Here is a 22,713-nt window from a genome sequence, read left to right as displayed (position 1 = left end):
TCTGTACTCCAGGAGATGCACAAAGGTGATATTACAATGGGAATAAGCAGAGGACAGAACAAGAGTTCACCTCCTGCATAGTGCAGGAGATGGGTAACACCCTCCTCATCTCACTGACCAAGGGATGGCTGGGATGCAGAGCTTGCTGGGCATGATGGTCCCTTCACTCAGCCATGCATTCCAATTGTCCTCACATGCCAAGACTGCTGCAGGAGGTGAGAACATCTTTCCTGCCAAACCCCACTCCCTGAGATCAGGTCTAAACAACAAGCAGTCTCCTACTGCAGCTGAGAACAGCTGTTCATACTAACTCTAAATTAAGGGTTCATAGAGATTCCTGTATAACCATTTCTAAAGCTTCACCTGAAAACCTAAGCTGATGTAAGTGGCAGTATTTAATATTTTAATTTTTTTTAATTAATTTTAACTTTCCTCAGTGTTTTCTCAAATGCTTTTTCCTTGCCATTCCATTTACGACTTAAATTCCGAGCATTCTCATAGAAATTTCCAAAGCCTGTCTTTGCAAAGCCTCCTCATAGTAACTGGCTTTTACCAAGTTCTGCTGCACTAATCTTCTGACAACTCCATGACCAGTGTGGGAAATGTTCTCTTGGAGCTAAGGACAGCAGAGACTGAAACCATGAAAAAGCAATGGGCAGAAGACAATCTCTCAGAGATTACGTTCCATAAAATTGAATTGGCAACATCTGCTCAATCTACTGTAGATAAACAGTGAACTATTTTCCAACTCATTAACTCAGAGGATAAGATATTAAATAAACCCAGGAGCCTCATGCTTTGTTATCACATTTGAGGCTTGTCCCTATCTTGCCAAATGAGTTCTCCTGTATGAAAGAGAACCTAAGAATTGAGTTGCAGTTGCACAGCAAACACCCACCTAAATCCTTGGATGACAGAAAAAACACCCCTGCTTACTCTGTGTTTCTAATTACTAGTCACTTAGCCTAAATTATTAACCGTGTCCTCAGCAGTGATGTATGGTACATGTAAATCTCCAAACAGGATTCTAATAGAATTATCTAATTCTATTAAACCACAAACAACTATCCATTAAATATTTATTAGAAAGCTTGCATTCACTTAAAATAGAATGCATAGATTGGAATGTCAGCAAAACACTTCACTAATCCCTTCTTTGTTTCAGCCTTCCATGCTAAGGGTTCAAAATGAGCTATCAGAATCACACTTATTGATTTAGTACAAATTAGCTGGCTAATCAAAGTCAATAAAATTAAAAAGATCTGAAAAGAATTTACAAAGTAGACTATGGATTTCTCTGAAAAATACACTCTGTTTAAATAAACAAGTTAGTTAAATTCCAAATTACTTGATTATGTAAAGCTTTTTAGCTCATTCTACCATAGGGCAGAGGTGGTAAATTACAACTAATTCAATTTTATTTGTAGCACCAGTGAGATGCATTTAAAGAAATAAAAACTGTTTAAAGAACTTAAGTAATTCAATAGTATTTTAAGTTCTCCACACAGTTGTTAGGTTGGATTTTTCTACAGCTTACTCAGTCTAACCTGGCACCAGAGCAAAAGCAGTATTTCAAAAATCAAATGGACAAGCAACTCAAAACATTCAAAATCATGAACAACAGCACCTATTCACCTTCCAAAAACCCCCAAAACAAATGAATAAAACCCCCCAAAAATAAAAAAAAAAATCACGAAGTTAAATTATGAGGGCAAGTAAAAAGAACACACAACACAAGTAGTCAAATGCCATATTATCACTACAGTGGTATTATGCAAAGCCAATCTTTATGTCACATTTTGTGGCAGATCCTGCTTTGATCAGCACAGTTTTACATATATTTACATACACATTTGAGTAATTCCAACAAAATCCATGCTGCTTACTGCTGAAGTGTAACCAGCCTTTAGTGACACACATCCTCTAGAGTCATTCCCTCAGAAAAATGTAAATCTATATTAGCTGAAAGAGTAAAACTAAAACAATCCTCATGTGAGTACTACAACATGCCTGTCCCAAAAGCAGACACAATTTTGTGTTCTTGAGGCGAGGAATCACATGAAAGAAAGGTGTCTCTCCCTCCCATCTTGCTTTCTCTGAGTGATGTACTTTTCCATCCCTCTCACAACACCTGGAACTTCTCTCTACATCAGCCACCTGCATGGCGAGCTCATCACACCTGATGTAACTCTGGAAGCACTGCTGCCATCCCACAGGGGACACTGGACACTGCTTGGGTCAGGCTGGTTTCAAATATGGGCCTGAGGGTGCACAGGTAGGGGGAAGCAGAAATCCTGGAACTTTTCCATGCTTACATGAAATGCTGAAAAACCTAGAGAGGCGTAAAGGAAATCAGACAGATCATACATTTCTTCTAATTTCATTAAGGCTCCAAGTTACCTTTAATTTCTCAAAATGGTGGCTGCCCACACACAATCAGAACTAAAGTGCTTTTTGAGTTATCTTCACTGTGAATGCTGGCTGAAAGAAATCCCACTCCCAAACAATGCAGGAGAAAGCTACTGCTGATATTCCAGACAGCTGCCTGAAGTTCTTGTTGTTTTCATGTATTTTTTGACGGGTCTTTGTTTTCAGGTGCACATCCTTAGGCTGTAAGAAAAGTCCTCAGTCCTGGACTATGTGCTGCTTTTTGTGGTCTTGTATACTGGGCACAATGCAAGATAGAACTCCACCAGCTCATAAATAGTAGCAATTCACAACCACTTGGCACAGGTGTAATTGACTGCAGAGAGCACAAGATAGGGACTCGATGAGATTTTACCAGAGATCAAGGCAGGCAGAAATTGGCCCTAATTTTTGTACAATAGCCAGCACTTTAGCTCTTCACTTGGAAACTTCACAGCTGTGAAACATTTACAGAAAAGGAAAGCAATTACGGAGCACTACCACTGGAGGAGCTTAAATAATTTAAGGTTCACCATGTCCCCGATTCATTTTATTTCATTTTTTCCTCAAGACCAGATGCTGTTAATTTTAATGTCCTGAATTTCCACATATTGAGTTGGGATTATCTATTAATCTAAATGTATATAGACTACATATGGATTTTTTGTTCCAAACACCCTTCCCTCCTCAGTTCTGCTCCAAGCCTACTCTCTGATGCAGAATTATGCTATTAATCCCCACTTCATTCCATGTAAAGTCAGTGCACACAAGAACGCACAAATCTGTCAGCTTTAACAAAGACAACCCTCAAAGTCTAAGATAAATAGGTGGTTTGGTGGGCTTGGTTGGTTTTTAAAATGTTGCTGTAAAATTTACAGCTTGATATTGGTTTTTGAGTTATCTTCAATGTTGAATGCTGCCTGAAAAAAATCCCACTCTTAAATAATTGGTTTAATAATGCAAAATTCTGTCAAACAAACAGTTTTATAGGCCAAGTCCTTACCAGGGAAAGGGCCAGTTTTGACTGGGAGGGAGCAGGGTTTAGGAATCCTCTACAATCATACACAATAAGCACTGGGCAAACAAAACTACACCAACCAAAACAAAGTAGACACATCTAATAGCAAAAGGTAACAGCCTGTACTTCAAATTCTCACTGCACCTCATAACATGTCCTTTTCCTACTTCTTAGTTCTTACTTTTCCACAGCACAGCAATGGAGGGCTGATCATTGAAGCCAGGATTCAAGAAGTAATTGTTTTGCTTATGAGCTGTCACCTAACCCCAACAGTTTAGTTATTGTTCTAAATCAAACCTATACGATCCAAGGTAGCAAAAAAGCGAGGAGTGTTTTAGTTACAGTAAAGACAATGGCAAAGACAGATTAAAAACTCTTTAAACTGGTCACAGAAATGATTCTCTGTGTGCAACTGTGAATCACCACAGAGATTTCAGACCTGGGGCTGCAGCAATAAGAACTCCCACCAAGATCCAGCAGAACGATGAAACGTGGAAGGGCATTATGCAACTGCTGGCACAACAGCAATAAAGGAAAAAGCATCTGCCAAGGACTGTACAAAACTTGATTCTGGAGTATCAAGAATTCCAAAGATTTGAGTCTTAGTGAGATATATCAAGAACAAGTACTGCCAGTTTAAATCAATGTAACTCCCCAATTTGTGAAGTGTTTTCAAACTTATGACCCTCAAGACCAGCCCTACCAGCAGAAGCACTGTGTCTCAGGTATCTACCAAACATGCTGCTAATGAAAATGCTGTGCAAAGGTCAAAGAAACTGCTCCAAAAAGTTAACTTGCTCATAAAGTACCATTAACACCCTGGAGCTTCAGTGTCTTCGTGTCATATATCACATGATTTTTAAAAGTCAGTATAGACTCATAACTTACAGAATTTAAACTATGGATTTAAGCAACTCTAATCCAGGTAAACCTAGAAGATGACACATAGTCCAAAAGCAGAAGTCTTGATTGCTCAAGCAAAATAGTCAGACCCATAACCTTCAGAGCCACACATTATCTGACTGCCATGAGGCACAAAGACTCACGCTCCTACAAATCATTTGGAATTATTTGAATAATAAAGGATAGAGTTCTGAAATGTCAAAATCTGAACTACTGCCTGTTTCTTTCACAAAAGAAAGTCTGAAAAGGTATAAAGTCTTTTGAATGCACTCTCTTTAAAGGGAGCAAGAACCCTAGATGGCAGAGGGAGTGATAATAGGCAATGCCCTGCACAAAGCTCACCAAGATGAGCAAAACAGTTCCCAAAGATCTCTACTCATTGAATTCTCCTTGCACATTTTTTTACTTTTAAGTAACAGCAACCATTATCAATGGTTAGCTTTCATCCGATTTTAAATGAGTAACATCAAAAGCATCCATTTCAATTTCTTAGGACACAAAATCACCCAAATGCTCTCGATTACCCAGACTGCCCATCCCAGAATTGATTCAGTTAACCCCTGACAAATAACAACTATCTCACTATAGGAGAGTGCTCACAGGAATTCCATCCCAGCCTTCTTCTAGTTTTTTGGTTCCTTTCATAAACACTAAAGCACTCTCAGACTTGAGAGATTTAGTTATTAGGAAAACTTGGCAATAAACAAAATATTTGTATTTTTGTAAATGAACTCTAGTTAATACTTTGTGAATAACTGATAAAGCAAATATCAGTAGGTTCCAAACCACTAATATTTGAAAAACCTCATGAGGAAGTGGTATTTACTTTTATGCAGTGAAAAGAAAAAGGGATTCTTAATAAAGTACAAATAAAGGTATTTAAAGTTCACTTTATTAGTGAGTTTTACACCAGTAATTTGCAACAGCCCACAAAAAGCCACACTAGCACAGGCACAGCAAAAAGTGCTCTTGCTCCAAGCAGAAGTTAGGAGAGTGAACTCATAGGATGATCTCTATAAATTGACATTTAATCAAACTGAGATCAGCAGCTGATTTGTCTGAACATAGAAAGGGAAAATGTGCAATATCTTTAATATATGGGTGGTTGGGTAGACTAAATGGCTGTCACACAGAAAGCTTATCTGTAAACACTGCAGAAAGTCTGACGATTTTACCTCAATAAATGACTGGTTTCAATCAAACAATGGAGGTGAAAGGCTTGGCCCACAGGAGCAATTACCAGGGCCTAGACTGAAACACAGGGCAGCTCCAGCAAGCTCAGGGATGCTCACAATGGCTGAGCTCTTGGTTATTACAGAGTACTGCAGCAATCAGCAGCAGAGCGCTGCTGGAGGGTGGGTGTGGAGCCTCTGTGCCCCCTGCCCGTCCTGCCAAGGAGGATGGGCTGCCACAGAGCCCAGCCTCATGAAATGCGAGTCTGCTAAGGGTGTCTGAGCACAGAAGAAAAAAAATTGCAAGAAGATGGGAGAGAACTCAGCGTGGTCTTGTCTACATCTAGTTGTAACTGTGGAAAAAGCTGCAGAATTCCTGCTGCAGACACTAATACCACATGGCAGAGCTGCAGTAAAAGTGCTATGCCTACAGTCATTCTCTTCATTATTTTCAGGTTTTTTTCCTCATGGCACAGAGCTGAAGCAAGGCTAGCAGAGCTGCATTACTGCACTGAACTACAGAGCACTAGAGGTAGTTTCACAAAAAGCAACTCAGACTACTTTTAAAGCCAAACAAAATTTGGCATTCCGCCTTTCACACTGCAAATCGAGTTTCAAAAATTTCTGTCACCTCATTAAGATCTCCACTGTGGCAAGACTAGGGGAGAAAACAACTAAGCTGACAGAGGAGCTCTTTTTTTGGTTTGGGTAATCTGCAATGTGCAGCTGCCTAGGGAATGAGTATGTGTCATTCTCAGCACAGGGCTTTGCTGGAGCACCTGTAGTGCTTCCAGAAGCTTGCAAGAGCACTTCGAGTGCTCACACACAGAACCACAGCTCCTTCAAATCCTAATCCCATTAACTGGATTATACTATGTTAGCTATCCTTTGCAGAACTCATCTTCACACTTAGCAACATTTTCTTCAAAACACCACTCAAACATTCAGACTCACCATTGTTAGGAAAAATCCACAAATGCCAGAGGTTTATGTCCAAAAAAAGAGACAGAGGAGTCCTTCAATATTGGAAGAAAGGGAGAGAGCCCACTGAGGCACACACCCACTGGGTGTTTTCTCTCTCTCTCTCGGGGTTTCAGTGGGTGCAGCCTCCTTTTATCCCAAACTCCTGCCCCAAGGTGCCCTCTGCCTTTCCCCATTGCTGAGGCACTAGGGAGGTGCAGCCTTCCCCAGCTGCCTACCCCACATCCCCCCTTGAACCCCCTGTTTTACCCCAAAGTTCAGCCTCGTGCAGAGCCTTGTCTGGGCCCAGTAACAAACCTGCTGCCTGAAGTCACTGGAGACCTTCAGAGCCATTTCACATTTCATTTAGCACCCACACCTTCACCCACTGAATTGCTTGTAAAGACCTTAGGGCACATCGTTCCTCTGACCATGCAGAATGGACCCAGCCTCTGTTTTGGTTTTACCACAGTCATTTCTCCTCCCTAAAAGGCTGGCACAGGGCCCTGGCACAGAAGGAGCAGCTAAGGGAAAGCAAGTCAGAGGCTGGGGGTAGAAATCACCAAATTGCTGTGCTTCATGAGGCAGAAATTCAGCCAACTCCAGGGTTTCATCTTTTTGCTAAAGCTCCCCAGAATCACATGCAGCACTAGCAGAGCATGCTGGAGCACTGTATACAAAATACCAGAGTGCTTAAAATCAGTACCATCCCCTTGCAACTAGAAGATCTACCAGGGACTCCAGTCACAGCTCCATAGAACATTCAGTAGCTTATGCAAAGTTGAGCAAAGTCAACTGCAGGGACTGAAATTCATTTACCAAATGCCTTTGTCAATCCAGGACATTGTCTCACAGACGTGGTTTCTAAAACACTCATGGCTGTGCAAGTTATTGTAACCCCCTTCCCTCTCATGCAGGGTATAACACACAGCACTTAATGTGTTTTTCTCCTTTGCTTCCTTCAACTTCATTTTACTTCAATCAATTCTATATAAGCAAGAAGTCATTCCATCTCCACCAGAGCAAATGGAGCCACAAAGATTGAAATCCCCCATCCCATAAGCCACAGCCTTTAACTATGAAACTTTGCAAGAAAGAAAAATGGTAGGGGGAAAAAATCTGATTTATTGTTCATAGTCCCTGGCACCAGACATCAGCCTTGTCAAACTAAATGTCCAAATCAGGGTGGAGACAATCATATTTAACATTATCACGCTTCACAACCTTTTCAGGTACACTCCCTGTAAATCCTCTGATAGTCTAAATTACTTTAGTTATTTCATTCATTTTGGGAAGTGGGAAGAATCAAAAGAAAAAAAAAAAGATAAGACATAAAACATAGCACAAAACTAAACAGCCTAAAGATAGGCAGCAATCTTCAGTTTGGTGGGTATTTTTCCTGAAGTTCACTATGCCCCTGAGAAAAGGTATTTTCTGTCTTTTGCAAATTATCCCATTGACATACTTTAGTGCTGTTCTTCTCTTCATATTCAATTAGATTTTTCAGTGATAGAAGAAAATGCGGTGAGAAAAAAAGTCCTGTTTTTCCATGAATTATTTATGATTGTATTTTACTGCAGTATTAAATATTCCTGTAATTTCTGTCCTTCACTCCCCCCACCCCAATCCCCAAACCAAGAGAATTTGACTATCTTACCATCCTGTTCCACATCATTTAGCAGGAATGAATAGGGATCAACCTTCACAATCAAAATTCAAGACAGATGTGCAGGAGTCAGGTTAAATTTAAAATTATAGCAAAGTAAGAAAATAAAAAAAAAAAGTCAAGAAATATGTGGTTTTATGGTCCTAAATTCAGATTTGTTTAGACTCTAGATTACAACAGAGCAACTAAACAGTGAACAGGTAAAGACAGAGCATGGCACAAAGCAAGTGGCAAAGTGGCATCTAAGTTGAAATTAAAAATATCATTCTTCATCAAACTGTTTTATTCTCACTGCATGTGCTACTCAATTTCTTTAACTCATCATCTTGAAAATCTACCCATGTAATCAATACATGCCAACACATCACAAAACAAAACGAGCTAAAAATGAAAGAGCAAGTTACTCACAGGTGGCTCTCAAGCTGTGGCCTATGTTTTTCTCTCTCTTATTGCAGCCATACAAAACAATACACGTCTTTTCAAAATACAGACAAGAAGACATGCACATACACAGACAAAAACACTGAGGTGTCAAGTTCTTGGCTCTTAAAAAGCAAAAGTAGGCAGCCACAGGACATTTCTCAGCTTTTCACTCTACAAAATGCTGAAGCTATGCTGGACAAACTTTGGATATATTTTCAGACCATTGTCTTGAGCTCAGCCCAAGGTATTGAACCTTTCCAGACTTTCTGGCCATCGATTGCCTACCTTTTTTATTTTTAATTTCAGTGATCTCTTGTGCATCAGCATAAAGACATTTAAATTTACATAAGCATGTCATAAACTGGATGCAGCAGGAAGAGATTCCTTCCTTTAGCAAGATATTGTCTGTGTGGCTCATTCATTAGAAAATTGATTGATTTAACCTATTCTGGGCACTAATACAGGATGTCTGGACATATTGAATCTATGACTTTTATACATAAATACATTGGTTTTTTGGCTGAACTAAGAGATCAGAAGAGTTATCCTGGAAGGCAGTAACAGTGTATTTCAGCACTCCAGGAACAAGGGAAAGGACACAATGTCCTGCAGCAAGTCAATATGGATGGTATTTATTGCATGGGTAGGGCTGACATTTTGCCAGCTGCCTGAGGGATCTGAATGTCCAGTTCACATAGTCCAAACAATTCTAATAGTAATGCAACAACTGCAGGTTCAATCAGTCTTGCTTATTCAGGCAAAACTCCTCATGAAAATGAGAAAATATGAATAAGCTTCCATACAAATCCATTTGCAGAATTAACCTCTGAAAAACTTTCACTGATCTGTCTGTTGATTCATTCTGCTCTCAATTGCCTTTGAGTCAGGCAATTTTTACTTCTGCACTTGAATATCTGCTTACTAACGCTTAGCCCAGGCTTACCCTTAACATCCCTCCCTTCTTCTGTGGGTACCACTTTTACAAGTTCCCCTTGTGCTCCCTGACATGATCTTTTCCTTCATTTGAACAGCACTGTCCTGCAGTGTCATCACACCGGCACTCAGCAGCAGGATAGCACTGGACATGCCCAGTCATGGGAGCTGTGAGGCTCTAAAAGTGCACTCTGAAAGGGGTTTGGTTTTCAAGTGCTGGGAAGAGGCAGCAGAAAGAGAATATGAAAGTTCTCCAGCAATCTGAAAGGCAGGTGCAGCATAGGCAAGGGTGGTGTCAGCCTTCAAATGCTGCCCCCTCAACATGCCTGGATGGCCCAATGGACGGGCCACCCTCAAGGAGCACAGGTACTTGAGCATCTGAGCACCAGCAGTTTGAGAGCTCTCTGCTGCGTCTACTGACAGCTCTATATGGTGTGGATCCAGTGCTGGCTTTGAATTGAAATTGCACCTTTCATGTGCAGCTGAAGAGCAGCAGGACAGGCAATTTTATCTGGTCTTTATCTGACACCCACCTTGAAAGAACTTGATCAGTATTTCCAATTGTCTGCCTTGAGGCTTTTGTGCTTTTCTGAACAAGCAGTGGTGCGTGTGTGGCCTTCATGCCCTAACTGAAGGGCCACCAAGTTTCACAGAGCACCTGAGTGAGAGCAGAGTGAGAAGTACCCCTCTTTCAGAAGAGGCTGCTCTCAGGCCAGGAAAAGGGATTAGTGGTTATGGACCATAATGAAATGAAAGGCAGAGGGAGGAGGATGAGTCTGTGTTTGCTTGCATCGGGCAAGGAAATGTACATAGGAGTCCAACTCCACACAACATTAGCATGGCCACTAGAACACAAATTAATCACTTCAGACACCTTATCTCTCTCCCACCTCCCTGTCTCAGCAGTGTCATCATTTACATGGTAAAATGTTGCTAATTAAAAACAATCTGGAGGCTTAATGGCCCACAGATCAAGAAGCTTGACGCGTTAGTGTTGTTTCCCTGCCCACTGCCTCTTTAACACAACGTGTAAATAACTCTGGCCCATCACAAACACTTGGTAAGGATTTGGCTTTTCATTGAAAGAAAAACACAAAACACACATGGCCAGCTACAAAAGGGGGCCAGGAGAGAAATGGTTTGTGAGGCTACAGGACACAGAAAGGGCACTTGAAGGGCTCTGCAGTAAGGGAGAGACACCCAGAGTGATTTCACATTGCACTTGTGTCTGCACCTTTCTAGCACAAAGGCACTCATGAGGGCAGCTCCAACAGCCAAGAAGCACATGGGTGGCTCTGCTGATAGCAAGGGTGTAGAGACAAAGATCAGAGCACTCTTTAGGATATTTATTTGTCAGCTAAAGCTTCAAAGTCTCCTTTGCAAATAGCCTAACAGCCCCAAAACTGCTACAAACACCCCTCTGAAGCTGATCAGTACACAGGAGCAGAACAAACTCACACAGGCAAGTTTTGTTATAATCTGACCATTAAGCTTTTACTTTGCATCCATAGCCTGGCATCGACTCTTCAACAGCCAAAGAGATGCTTCTTCAAGAGTAACAAGACTGTTTAAGAGGTTTATTCTTTTTCCCAAAAGGTACACATACTTTAGATAATGAAGTGGCCACCTGGAAGGACAGATAAGTGATCTGGAAATCTTTGAAAGGTCGAATATTTTTGACGCTAGTAGGAATTTTATAAATCTCAATGGATAATGTAATTATTTTTCTTATTATTTAAAAGAAACTCGATGTATAAATACCTTTGAAAGCAATGAGAACCAGTCACTCTGCAGATGGCAGCCATTCATGTGAAAATCCTTAAGTTCCAGTATTATTCAGAAGGAAAAAAGATAAAACAACAACAACAAAAAAACCCACAATCCTCTCCACTATGCCATACATATTAACTGCTAAAAATAATCAGTAATCCACAGATTCATATTTTTATGAAAGCATTGTCCAGCTGAGTCACCTAAATCGTGCCTTTGATTTGTCTGTTTCTTTGTTCAGACTGATTAAATACTTCAAGCTGGCCAAGCCCAGCTCTCAGAACAGAAAACAAGCACATTGAATTATAATTTATTCACAGACAGTTCACGTGCTACCCCTTCAACTCAATTCCAAATCAATATTATGAAAAAACCTAAACCCAGATGTTTGTTTTATGGCCACATGCCACATACCAGGAGCTTTCTTTTACATAGTTAGGACTACATAACTCTAGGGATGAATCTGAAGAAGGTACAATCTCTGATGCACTGTTCAGCTAAGAGGTGTTTGGATTCAGTTTATGTTAGAATTGGGTTTTACCATTTACATAATTATTTAGTTAGAAACCCAATTAAGAGCCTCTACACCAGCAGGCAGCTGTAGGGGTTACAGAATCCTTTATGTTGGATCACCTTTCCCTGCCCATCATCATGGTCAGCCTCAAGCATGGAAATCATTCCACAAATGAGGATATTTGACTTACCACTGCTTGAAATAATTTTTACTGTGCTACCATGGAGCACAATGGGTTACTTCTGCTCAGTCTAGTATCGAGAATATTATAGGTCTGAAAGACCAAAGAAGGGAGAAAGACTTTGGTATGTTTTTCCCATGATCCTCATCTCAGACATATTCCTAGGGGTAAAATTGCCTAAGGTTTCCTTGAGCAGAACTGTCTTAGATTAAATCTGTTCTTGCCTCACTCTGTTCCAGCAGTGGCACCATTATGGTTCTGACCAGCTGGTGTCAGGCAGTGCTGTGGTTTAACCCCAGCTGGCACCTCAGCCCCAGCAGCCACCCACAGCCTCCCTCACCGGTGGGATGGGGGCGAGAACCAGAGCAGCAACTCTCAGAAAGCTTGGACATTGAAATAAAGAAAGTTTAGCAGGCAAAGCAGAAGCCATGCACACAAGCAAAGAAAAGCAAGGAATCTATTCACCACCTTCTATGGCCAGGCAGGAATTCAGCCTTCCCCAGGAAAGCAGGGCTCCAGCCTGTGTAACAGCAATTTTAAAGACAAATGTCACCAAAGACAAACGTCTCCTTCCTCCCTTTCCCCCTGGCTTTATATGCTGAACATGAGACTGTATGGTCTGGGATATCCTTTAGGTCATTTGGGGTCAGGCTGTGTCCCCTCCCAGCTCCTTGTGCACCCAGCCTCCTCACTGGTGGGGTGATGAGACAAGCAGCAAAGCTCCTGACTCTGCACAAGCACTGCTCAGCAAGAAACAAAATACCCCTGTGTTATCAGGGCCTTTCCCACCACAAATCCAAAGCACAGCACATACCTGCCAATGTGAAGAAAATTAACTCTACCCAGCCCAAGCCACCTCAGTTGGTATCTCACTTCACAATCCCTTTTGAATATGCATTTATCACAGAAGAAATTTTTCCCTCCTTCACTGTTACACAAGATTGAGATGTTAAAGCAAAGCCTGAAGAACTGAAATAATAATTAATATAATAATATATATTGTATATAATTAATATTATATAGTAATAAAAATAAGGTGTGGAGAATACTAATGCAATAGAATAAATACTTGCAGAAACTTGAAACAGTTCTAACTCAAAGAACTATTTTCCTCTTCCATCCACATAGAGTGACACACTACTCTCTGTCTTCTAGAAGAATACAATTCAGATGTTTCCATTTAGGATCATACAATCACAAATGTCAGAAGCAATGACCTGATATGGCCTTTACTGTTTTTCTTTCCTTAGGCCTGGATTTCTAATCTCTTTAAAACATCCAGAATTCCCAGCATTGTATTAGGGTAAAGGAATTCCTTTTCCCTAATATTATACACCTCAGAGCAAATGAATAAATTATTCAGACCATACTCCAAAGCCCCAGTTTTCCTTTGATGCTCTCAGTCAAGCACTTGGAAAGAGGCAGGACTTGCACAAGGGCCAGGTTCTCTTCCCAGCCACCCCTTGTTCTGCATGTCCTCCCTCAAATCACTTCCTGAGTTTCTGCACATGGAACAGTTGGACCTCCTGAGTCATGGAATAAGTAACAGTCCTTATGCTATTACCCCTATAAGATGGGCATGGAATAACACAGAAACATCAGGTTTTCCTCCCAGCTTCCCACTCACTACCCCTTAGAACACCAGCTGCTGCTCAGCTTTGCTGCTCTACACATCAGCCCTGCAAATTCAGCTTGGCCAGCCTTAACAGAAAGGCCTACAAGCAAGTGAAAATAAAGTCCTGGCTGTTCCTTTTTTTTCTGGGAGAAGCTTCCCACTCCTAATGAAGCATATTTTAAGCATGTTGGTAGAATGGTACAGTAAAAACCCCAGAACATCACTGCTTGCTCCATGGCTAATTGAGCCATCCATTTGTATTGCTGTCAGTCTAGGAACCACCCACTTGAATAAAAAGGGAAAGACTAGGAGATTACCCACGGTGTTAAAGGCATTTCATTAGAGCATATCTTTGGTCATAAATTATTGTTTACTTGTCAACTGGTTTCAGAACACCCACAAGGTGTTCTTTGAAGTTAACCTCTTGGATTTATAGACTTTTATACAGCTGTTGAGAAACTGTTTGATCTAAAAATCTGAGTCTTTTGAAGTTGTGAGCTAATGAAAGATTATTCTTTTTTTTGACATTGATCAAGCAGTTAATGAGATAAAGTGATGGGAAGACAGGCTTAATGGAATATGAGGATGCATCAGTGGGACATTTTTTGGTAGGGATTAACAGGAAACCCAGATGCACTCAGGGCCACCTGAGTCAAAATCATAATGAAGAAGAAAATTAACTGTAGTCAGACACAGGTCTTAACCAGAATTAAAGGTATTTTAGGACTCTACTCTCAAACTCCCTCACCAATGCATAGGAAATAGAAAATTGACGTTAGGGATTGGCCTGTGCTGGCTGTGGGTGCCAGGGTGGCTGGTCCCTGACACAGGGCTGCTACACCAAGGAGAGGCCATGGCTGAGCAAAATGAGGATCTAATAATGAACTATTCACATGCTCCTAATGCTTTCAAAACCTATCAGGCACAGAGTTTTTGTAATGCCACAAACACTCCAAGCAGCGACTTTTGAACCCAAGGAGTGAACTTTTTGAACGTTTTTATTAAAATATAGTGCTTCCCAACAGTAAAGCTAATATGAAGAATTTGAGATACAGAATACTGCTACTTTCAAAACAAAATCCTCTGATGATGGAGTGCCCTAGTGCCATGTACCACTGGCAGAAGTGAGCTCTTCCAATTCACGTGGGATACAGCACCAGAAATATCAAGACACAGGAAGAAAAGTCATGCAGTTCCAGGACAAATTTTAAGCTGTCAGCAATAAACCTAAGAAGTAAAAACCTAGGTAGAAGATTCATTTCTTATATTAAAATACAAATAGTCAGAAATCATAGCTTTATTTACTAGGAAATGAAATTAATTCATTTGCCAGCTGTGCCTATCCTGGTCTTCATTAGGTTTTGTAAAAGTCATTTGTCAAACTCAGAAAAAGATGTCTAAAAACACAAAAAAATATTTTTAATCCCTTCTTAGTAGAGCCATATTCTACAAAGGATGGATAACAATATCATACATTTACAGAAAAAAAACAAACAACTTGTTTTCCTCTAAATTCTTGCAGAAGAATAGTAAGACTACTTTGAGCCTTAAAAAAAAATCTACTGATAGAATCCCCATTTATTTGTGTTGTTCTTTAGATCAAACACAGTGTTTCCATTGAAATCAACTCCTGAAGATGATGGGTCAATCAAGACATTTGGTGAGCAATTAAAATGCTGAAATGTAAGGAAAACAGCCCTATAAAAGAGCTTGCAATCCAGCTTGATAGCTTTGTGCAGTCCACTTTAGCCTTCCTGAGTCACAGTAAAATGGCAGAGGATTTCAGTTCTGCATTCTCTAAAGCTGCAATATCAGTGACGGAAATGGCAAACAGAAGCCATGAGGGGGAAAAGTAAGATATTTCCATTTCTTTTTTTTTTAGTACATTTTGTTCTGGGGCAGCAGTGTCAAGGACACTTGTAACAGAACTGTTAAATGACCTCAGCAAACTAGATAAAATATAAACACCCACCAAAAATAATAATTTAAAAAAAGAGTAGAGGAAAAAAGCACATCTAACATAATTTAGAAATCACATTACAATCTGTAAATACAATCAGCTCTAAAGAAAATAAATTAGTTTTTTTGTGGTCTTCCATTATTTACCAGAAATAACCCAATAATTACTAACTAGGTTTGTATGTGTTCTTACAAATCTTCCCCAATGGCACAGTTAATCATGTGAAACCTCAGCCCAATACACATTTCTACCCTTTGATAGCCTTGCACAACCTATGCAGTACATCTGTTGCCAGTATTTCCAGAAAGAGAAAAATCCTACCAACCTCACAACTATAAAGTGCTCACCTAATCCAGCAGCTCATCTGTGATAGCAAACAATACCAGCTGTTTCCAGAAATAGAGGAAATCACAGGATACCCTGAGTTTGGGGGACCCACAAGGATCACTGAGTTCAGCTCAGGTGAACGGTCCATAGAGGGATCCAGCCCACAGTCCCAGCATCATCAACACCAGGCTCCAACCAACTGAGCTCATCTCAGGAAATCCCCAGGTGAACCCATCCTAACACAAAAGGAAAGACGTTTCCCTCTCTCCTTGAGGTAAATTCTACTTTATGCTCAGTTTTCTCCAGCAACCACCTTCAAGTACTGAGGATGGAGTAGTTGGATTATCATGTTAATTACAATTTATTTCAGGGTTGCAGTCTCCAACACCTCACCTTGACTCCGAAACAGCCAGTCCAGTGTTCCCTGCACAAAGGAAGTGTAAAACTGTTTGAGATGTGATGGAGAAGCAGGAAGAGAGTTCAAAGTGCAAAGTGGTACAAGCTGGTTGGACTGATCTGCTGTAAGTGCTGCTGAGATCTGCTATTGCACTGACCTCTGGCAGCTCCACTCGTGCCTGTTGTCAGTGAGAAAGGAGCTGGTGAGAAGAAACATTCATGAATATGCATGCAAACTAAAGCTGAATTTTGATTTGGCTGCATTCATAATCCATTTATATTCATTTCTGTGGATGATCAGATGCTGGAGATTTATTCATGAAAATGAACTGAGTACTCAGTCAACAAAAGGGAATTCTGAGTAAAATTTTCAATGGCAAGGCCTACCAATGGCTGGTGAGTTACACAAGTCACCTAATCAGGCAAGGAAATAAGCAAAAGGAAAAAAAAGTGATTACCAATGCTGACAGTGAGGTGTTTATAGAGGAGCTGCTGATCAGCACCGGTTCTCTGAGGAGTGCAAGTTCAGTGGTCTGAGTTCTGTCCTGGACCTGACCTCAGGCAATGTAAGGCAGCAATAACCATTTCTGTAGCAAAGCATTTGAAAAGCTACAAGGAAGAGACACGAGACAGGAGATCTGGCTATCAGAAATAAACCAGGAAACTGTATAACTCTGTGCTGTCCTTTCACTAAGGAAACATAACAAAAAGGGAAAAAATAGCCGAGTATTTCTTATGACAAGTTGCACAAAGCTAAAAGACATCTTAGGTAAGGACTCAAACACGTTATGATTTCAGGTTAACTGAATACCTGCTAAGGAACAGCTAACTGTCCTCAGCAAAGAGATTATCTCATACAGAGACCCTCTTTGCATGCTGGACACTTCCTAAGCAACACAGAATATCAGATTGCAGCAGGGCAAGTGGCAACTTGGCTTAGCCAGAAGCCATCAGGAGAGTTACATCACACCACTTTCTTCTCCAGATTATGTGAAAATCCAAGGACTGTGCTACAGAAGATTTAAGTCAGAGCAGCACAGAGCCCCAACTGCAAGACTCTTACATTTCGGACTTTCAAATTCTTAAATTTGCCCTTTACTATAAAAAGTCAATGATTTCACCAAGAAAGTTTGATTAGTTTCTTTTACTTTCTGTAATGAAGTGCCATCCTTTTTACACTTGAAAGGATCTTTGTAATAATGCAACATTGATCTTTTGAATACAGATGAGCTAACCTAGATAATAGGATTTGGTACCCAAAAGAAGACTCTCAGTTTATATATCTAAGGCTTCAGTGCCATCCAGAGGATTTTACAGATAAGGCACCTGTTCTTGAGCAAATGTTTAGGTGAGGCATTGTAACAATACCCTTCTATTTCCATTGTATTTGTAGGTGATGTTTAACTGCCAGTAAGAAATGCCATGTCATAACTGAGAATGGTATAAACACACCCATGTGAGGGAGAGATGATGCAGAACCAGCCAGCCAGAGGCAATGCAAAGGAAAAAGCAGCTGTCAGCAGCTTCCATGGATGTAAAGTTTGGAGATTCTCTTCTGTTTGGTGTCCTGACTACACCATGCTGCCTACTTCACTGACTGTAAACAAACCTCCTGGAAAGAGGAAACAGTTTGGAAAAATGTTAACAGCAATTTCCTGGACAGAAAGGAAAAAGAGAAATTTTTGCTTCTTTTTAATGTATCTGTTTCTATATTTAAAATGGAGTTTCACACCAGAAACTGTACCAACAACAGTGCCCAATGGAGACCTGACAAGTTATCAGCAATCATAACAAATCACCTCCATGTACACCTTTCTTAGAGTGCCAAAATGCAAATTAGTCATTGCCAGCAAACAGAGAGCAGAACTGGGCACCGAAATACTTGGGTTTTCTTCCCAATTATACTACAAACTTATTGCATTTATTTTCTAGCCAGCATAACAAATCTAAATCTTTACTCCCTCATCACTTTCTTCTTTCTGTGCATTAACTTTCACAATCACCATGTGACAGGAGCAATTTCTTGTCATGTTCTCATAACACTTTCATGGCTAGGTCTGTTTCACAATCTATAATGATTTTATTTAATTCTCTCCAAATACAGATTGGGTCCATTCTGAGAAGGAATTCCATGCTGACAACAGTCTTAAAAGCAATCTACGATGAATTTTGTGTCATGCATGACCTGTAACATAGAAAAATGTTCAGCACAAATCCAATCACATTAAGGAACTAAAAATAAATATAAAATTTTAAAAAATAAAGCTACTTGTGCCTCACAGCACCTTGTTTAAACAAAATTCAAAACCTTCCCCTCCTCCTCCAAGAAGAAAATATAGTTCCTAACATCTCATCCAGGCTCTTGCCAGGCTGCTAATGGAAGAGCCAGAGCTGAACCCAAACTGTGCCTCACCACCACTTTCAACCCAGCTTTATTCCAAGCATGGGCAGAGCCTTTGAGCAAGGTAACATCAAGAGTCCTTTCAAGTGACCTTTTTAGAATCTTTTTATTATGTAACCCATTAATAGGCTTATTGGGAACATACTTTGAGCCAGAAAGATTTCTATTGGTCTGAGTAACGTCAGCTGGAGATTTTCTACACAGAGCAATCATTTTGCTGGTGACAGCACACCTGTGCCTCCATTTCAGCTTCAGCTCTCCAGGCTCTCAGACTACTGAAACACAATCATCCAGGATTCAGAACATCAAGTGCTTCTGTTAGACCATGATAGCAGCAGGATATCTCCTGATCTTTTCCTTTGCAAGTGCCTTCAGGCAGCACCTATAGATTGGTAGTTTAAGAAGAAAGACAGTCTGAGCCATGGCTTTAACTTGTAAACAGGATCTTTGAAAGAGCAAAGGTGTGAGTTTGTTTCCAGTAAAGCAAACTTGCTTTGTTGTTTGCTTTTGGCATTTTTGTGATAAATCTACAGAGTAGGAATGGATTTCCTGTCTGCCTCTGCAAACTTCCCTTTACTGAATGCAGCTAAACTGCCAAAATTTAATTTCCAATGTCAACATGTGTCAGGGTCAAAGAAAGGGGTCAAAAGTGCATTTCAGGATTAGGTGCATTTCTTTTCGATGCTTACGCAATCTGCCATAGTAAGTGAAAACTAAACACCAGGATTCACGGTGTCAAGAGACAGAATGTGAAGGCCCTGGCATTTTGTTCCTGACTGCCTTATCAATGCACTTCTGTCATCATGTATGAGTAACTGACACTTGCAGACGAAGCAGATGAACACTCCTTTTAAAACAGAGAAAATTCACACATTATGAAAATGAGATTGTTTATATTTAAGCTAGATAAACAAAACTAAATCTTGCAGAGTTTTTCTCACAGTATATTTTACAAGAAAACTCCCAAACCAATTGTGTTCAGGATTTCCTTACCAGTCGAGAAAGCTGCAGTGTAACATCATGCTTGATGGCCCACAAACTTTCAGACTTCGGGCATTGTTATTGCTTCTCAGCCATCCAGCAGAAAAGGAGCAAGTAAACTCATTACTACACATCCCCCCCAAAACTGATCCTGTTGCCTCCAGCCATTTTACTGTGCCTGTATAAAAACACACCTGAAATGTTAATGACAGGTTTGGCAGGTAGCATCCCGCAGGTGATGTGCACCAGCAACCAAATATCACCTGTTGTACAAGCCGTGCATCGGCGGGGAAAAGAGCGCCCTACTCACGCAATTAGCACGAGTCCGTCAAACTGACAAATGAGGATAAATCATCTGCTTGGCCTCTTGCATCAATGTAAGCACAGGAAGAAATAATAAAGAAACAATAAACAATGGAAATGTTTAACCGCGGACTCGCTCTGCCTCCGACAGCCCCAGACGCGCGGGGCCGCGCCGCGCGGGCAGCAGCGCCCTCCGGCGGCCGCGCTGCGCAACTGCACCCGCGCCCGGCAACTGCGGCCAGCGCGGAACGCAGCCGGCACCGCGGGTGCGGAAACCTGCCCCAAACGGGGAATCCAGCCCCAATATCCCCCTGGAACCGGCACCGCGGGTGCGGAAACCCGGCCCAAACGGGGAATCCAGCCCCAATATCCCCCTGGAACCGGCACCGCGGGTGCGGAAACCTGCCCCAAACGGGGAATCCAGCCCCAATATCCCCCTGGAACCGGCACCGCGGGTGCGGAAACCCGGCCCAAACGGGGAATCCAGCCCCAATATCCCCCTGGAACCGGCACCGCGGGTGCGGAAACCTGCCCCAAACGGGGAATCCAGCCCCAATATCCCCCTGGAACCGGCACCGCGGGTGCGGAAACCCGGCCCAAACGGGGAATCCAGCCCCAATATCCCCCTGGAACCGGCACCGCGGGTGCGGAAACCCGGCCCAAACGGGGAACTCAGCCCCAATATCCCCCTGGAACCGGCACCGCGGGTGCGGAAACCCGGCCCAAACGGGGAACCCAGCCCGGCACCGCGGATGCGGGAAATTGTCCCAAACGGGGAACCCAGCCCCAATATCCCCCCGGAACCGGCACCGCGGGTGCGGATAAGTGTCCCAAACGGGGAACCCAGCCCCGCCATCCCGCCCCGGCATTGACCGCCCACGTGTTTGGCTAATTGAGGCAAATCGGGGCATTCCTCAATAGCCCGTTCTTGTCCCTGGCTGGTTTTGTGTTCGGTTGCGCTGCAAACACGGGAGTGTTGCCGCAGTCCCTGCTGTGTTTGGCTCATGGCCATAAACCCGGGCTTGTCCCGCACGCTGTGCCCATCCCTGAGCGCTGTGGCTGCAGGCTCGGGTCACAGGCAGGGGCTCTCGGCCTCAGACAGGTTCTGAAGTCGAAGCAAACGCCGTCCCAGCTCTCAAACACTGATTCTGGACCCAGTGGGCAACTCGAAAAGGAAAGGTTGTTGCCAACTATCTTTGCTACTGTGCTTCAGTTTCAGTCTATTCCGTCTCTTCGCAGTGCACAGAGAGCTTTAATTAAACAAGATGACAACCCAAACAAAGCAAGCAAAAACCCCAGAAACTAAGAGAAACAAACAGAAAAAGAAAGTAACAGAATCAGAAACATGCCTCCTCCCCTCCCCAAACAAACAACAGCAACCAAAAAAAAAAAAAAAAAACAAAAAAAAACATGCAGTCCAACACACATAAAATATTCAGCTTTTTCACCAGAGAAGTGTTACAGATATTCATGGAGATAGCACATTTTCCAGGATAGTCTGGTCTAAAGAACAGACTTGGGGAATTCCTCCAGGGATGGCTGTGCCTGTTCTTGCACTGGGGGTAGGCATTGGGTAGGGCTCTTCCCCAGGCAGCATCTGGGGCTCACCAGCTTTACACAGATTCCACCCCACTGGAGCTCACAGGCTGCTCCTCTGTGAGGGATCTGAGCTCTCCATTTCACCCTCAGCCCTCCTTGGCTGGTGGTTGTGGTACACATCCAAGGGCTTCATTTCCAGAAGGGAAAAATGGGGAAAACTGTCTTGCAAAGTTGCTCTATTTTAACTCAAAGCTGCAGTATGGTTTGAGGAGCAAAGGTGCCTCAGGACTGAGGATTGGTTTGTACAAAGTGCAGCTTTGTGTAGGGAAATGATTGTAAAGCACAGCTGGAACAGAAGTGCTCACCATGTGTGGGAGGCACAAAGCAGGTAGTCAGTGTATGTAAATATTTTATCCCAGTGCCAGAAGCACCCAAGAAACCCAAAGCTCCCTTGAGAGCTAGAAATGAGGCTGTCCCCTGTGAAAGGTACTCTGATCAATTTAATTCCTCTGTGTAAACTGCGTGAAGCCCTCAGTGCAGAATGAAAATGAGCTTTTGCAATGACTTGAGTTTTAAAGCTCCAGCTGGTTTTGATTCCTGAGGAGTGCTGGATACGTGCTCTGGAGTGGTGGCACAGCAGCAGTGAGGCCATAAATGTGCCATGGATGGGTGTCTGTGACCACTCCAACTGGAGACAGGGAAAACACACTAGAGTCCAATCTGTGAAGAGTTTTCCAGCTCAGCTGTATATTCTAAAGTGAAAATGTCCTTGCTCTGCTCTAAGTTCTGAAATGTTTCATGTAGAATAAAAGTGAAATCCTAAGAATGGCTGCTGGAGATGGAAATGGAGGCCCTGAGAGTTGTCCTAGATCCAGTGCTTTCCACCCCTGAGTTAATGCAAGATGTGGTCTTAAAAGAGGTTCCACCACATCTTCAAATGGGCAACTTAATTACTGCCTTGATGCCAGGCTGGACCCTTCCTGCATCCCTACTTCTGTGGCAGTGGATATTCACAGGTGAATGCAGGCTCCAGCCCCTGCCACACAAACTGTGCCCTGGCTCAGTTATCCTAATATAACCTGCCCTGGTTATATTAGGACAGTCCTAGAGCCAGTGGGGGTTACTTAAATGCAATAGAGAGAAACACAAAGCCTCAGGGGTTCACTAAGTAGTCTCTGAAAATCAGATGGGGAACTTTTGTACAAGTGTTACATGATATTTATGCCTGTTGTCTCTACCTGCCAT

The sequence above is a fragment of the Molothrus aeneus genome, chromosome 15 (genome assembly GCF_037042795.1).
Source record: "Molothrus aeneus isolate 106 chromosome 15, BPBGC_Maene_1.0, whole genome shotgun sequence".
In the NCBI taxonomy this organism is placed as follows: Eukaryota; Metazoa; Chordata; class Aves; order Passeriformes; family Icteridae; genus Molothrus; species Molothrus aeneus.
The sequence above is the reverse complement of the archived record's forward strand: the minus strand, read 5'-3'. Positions refer to the sequence as shown.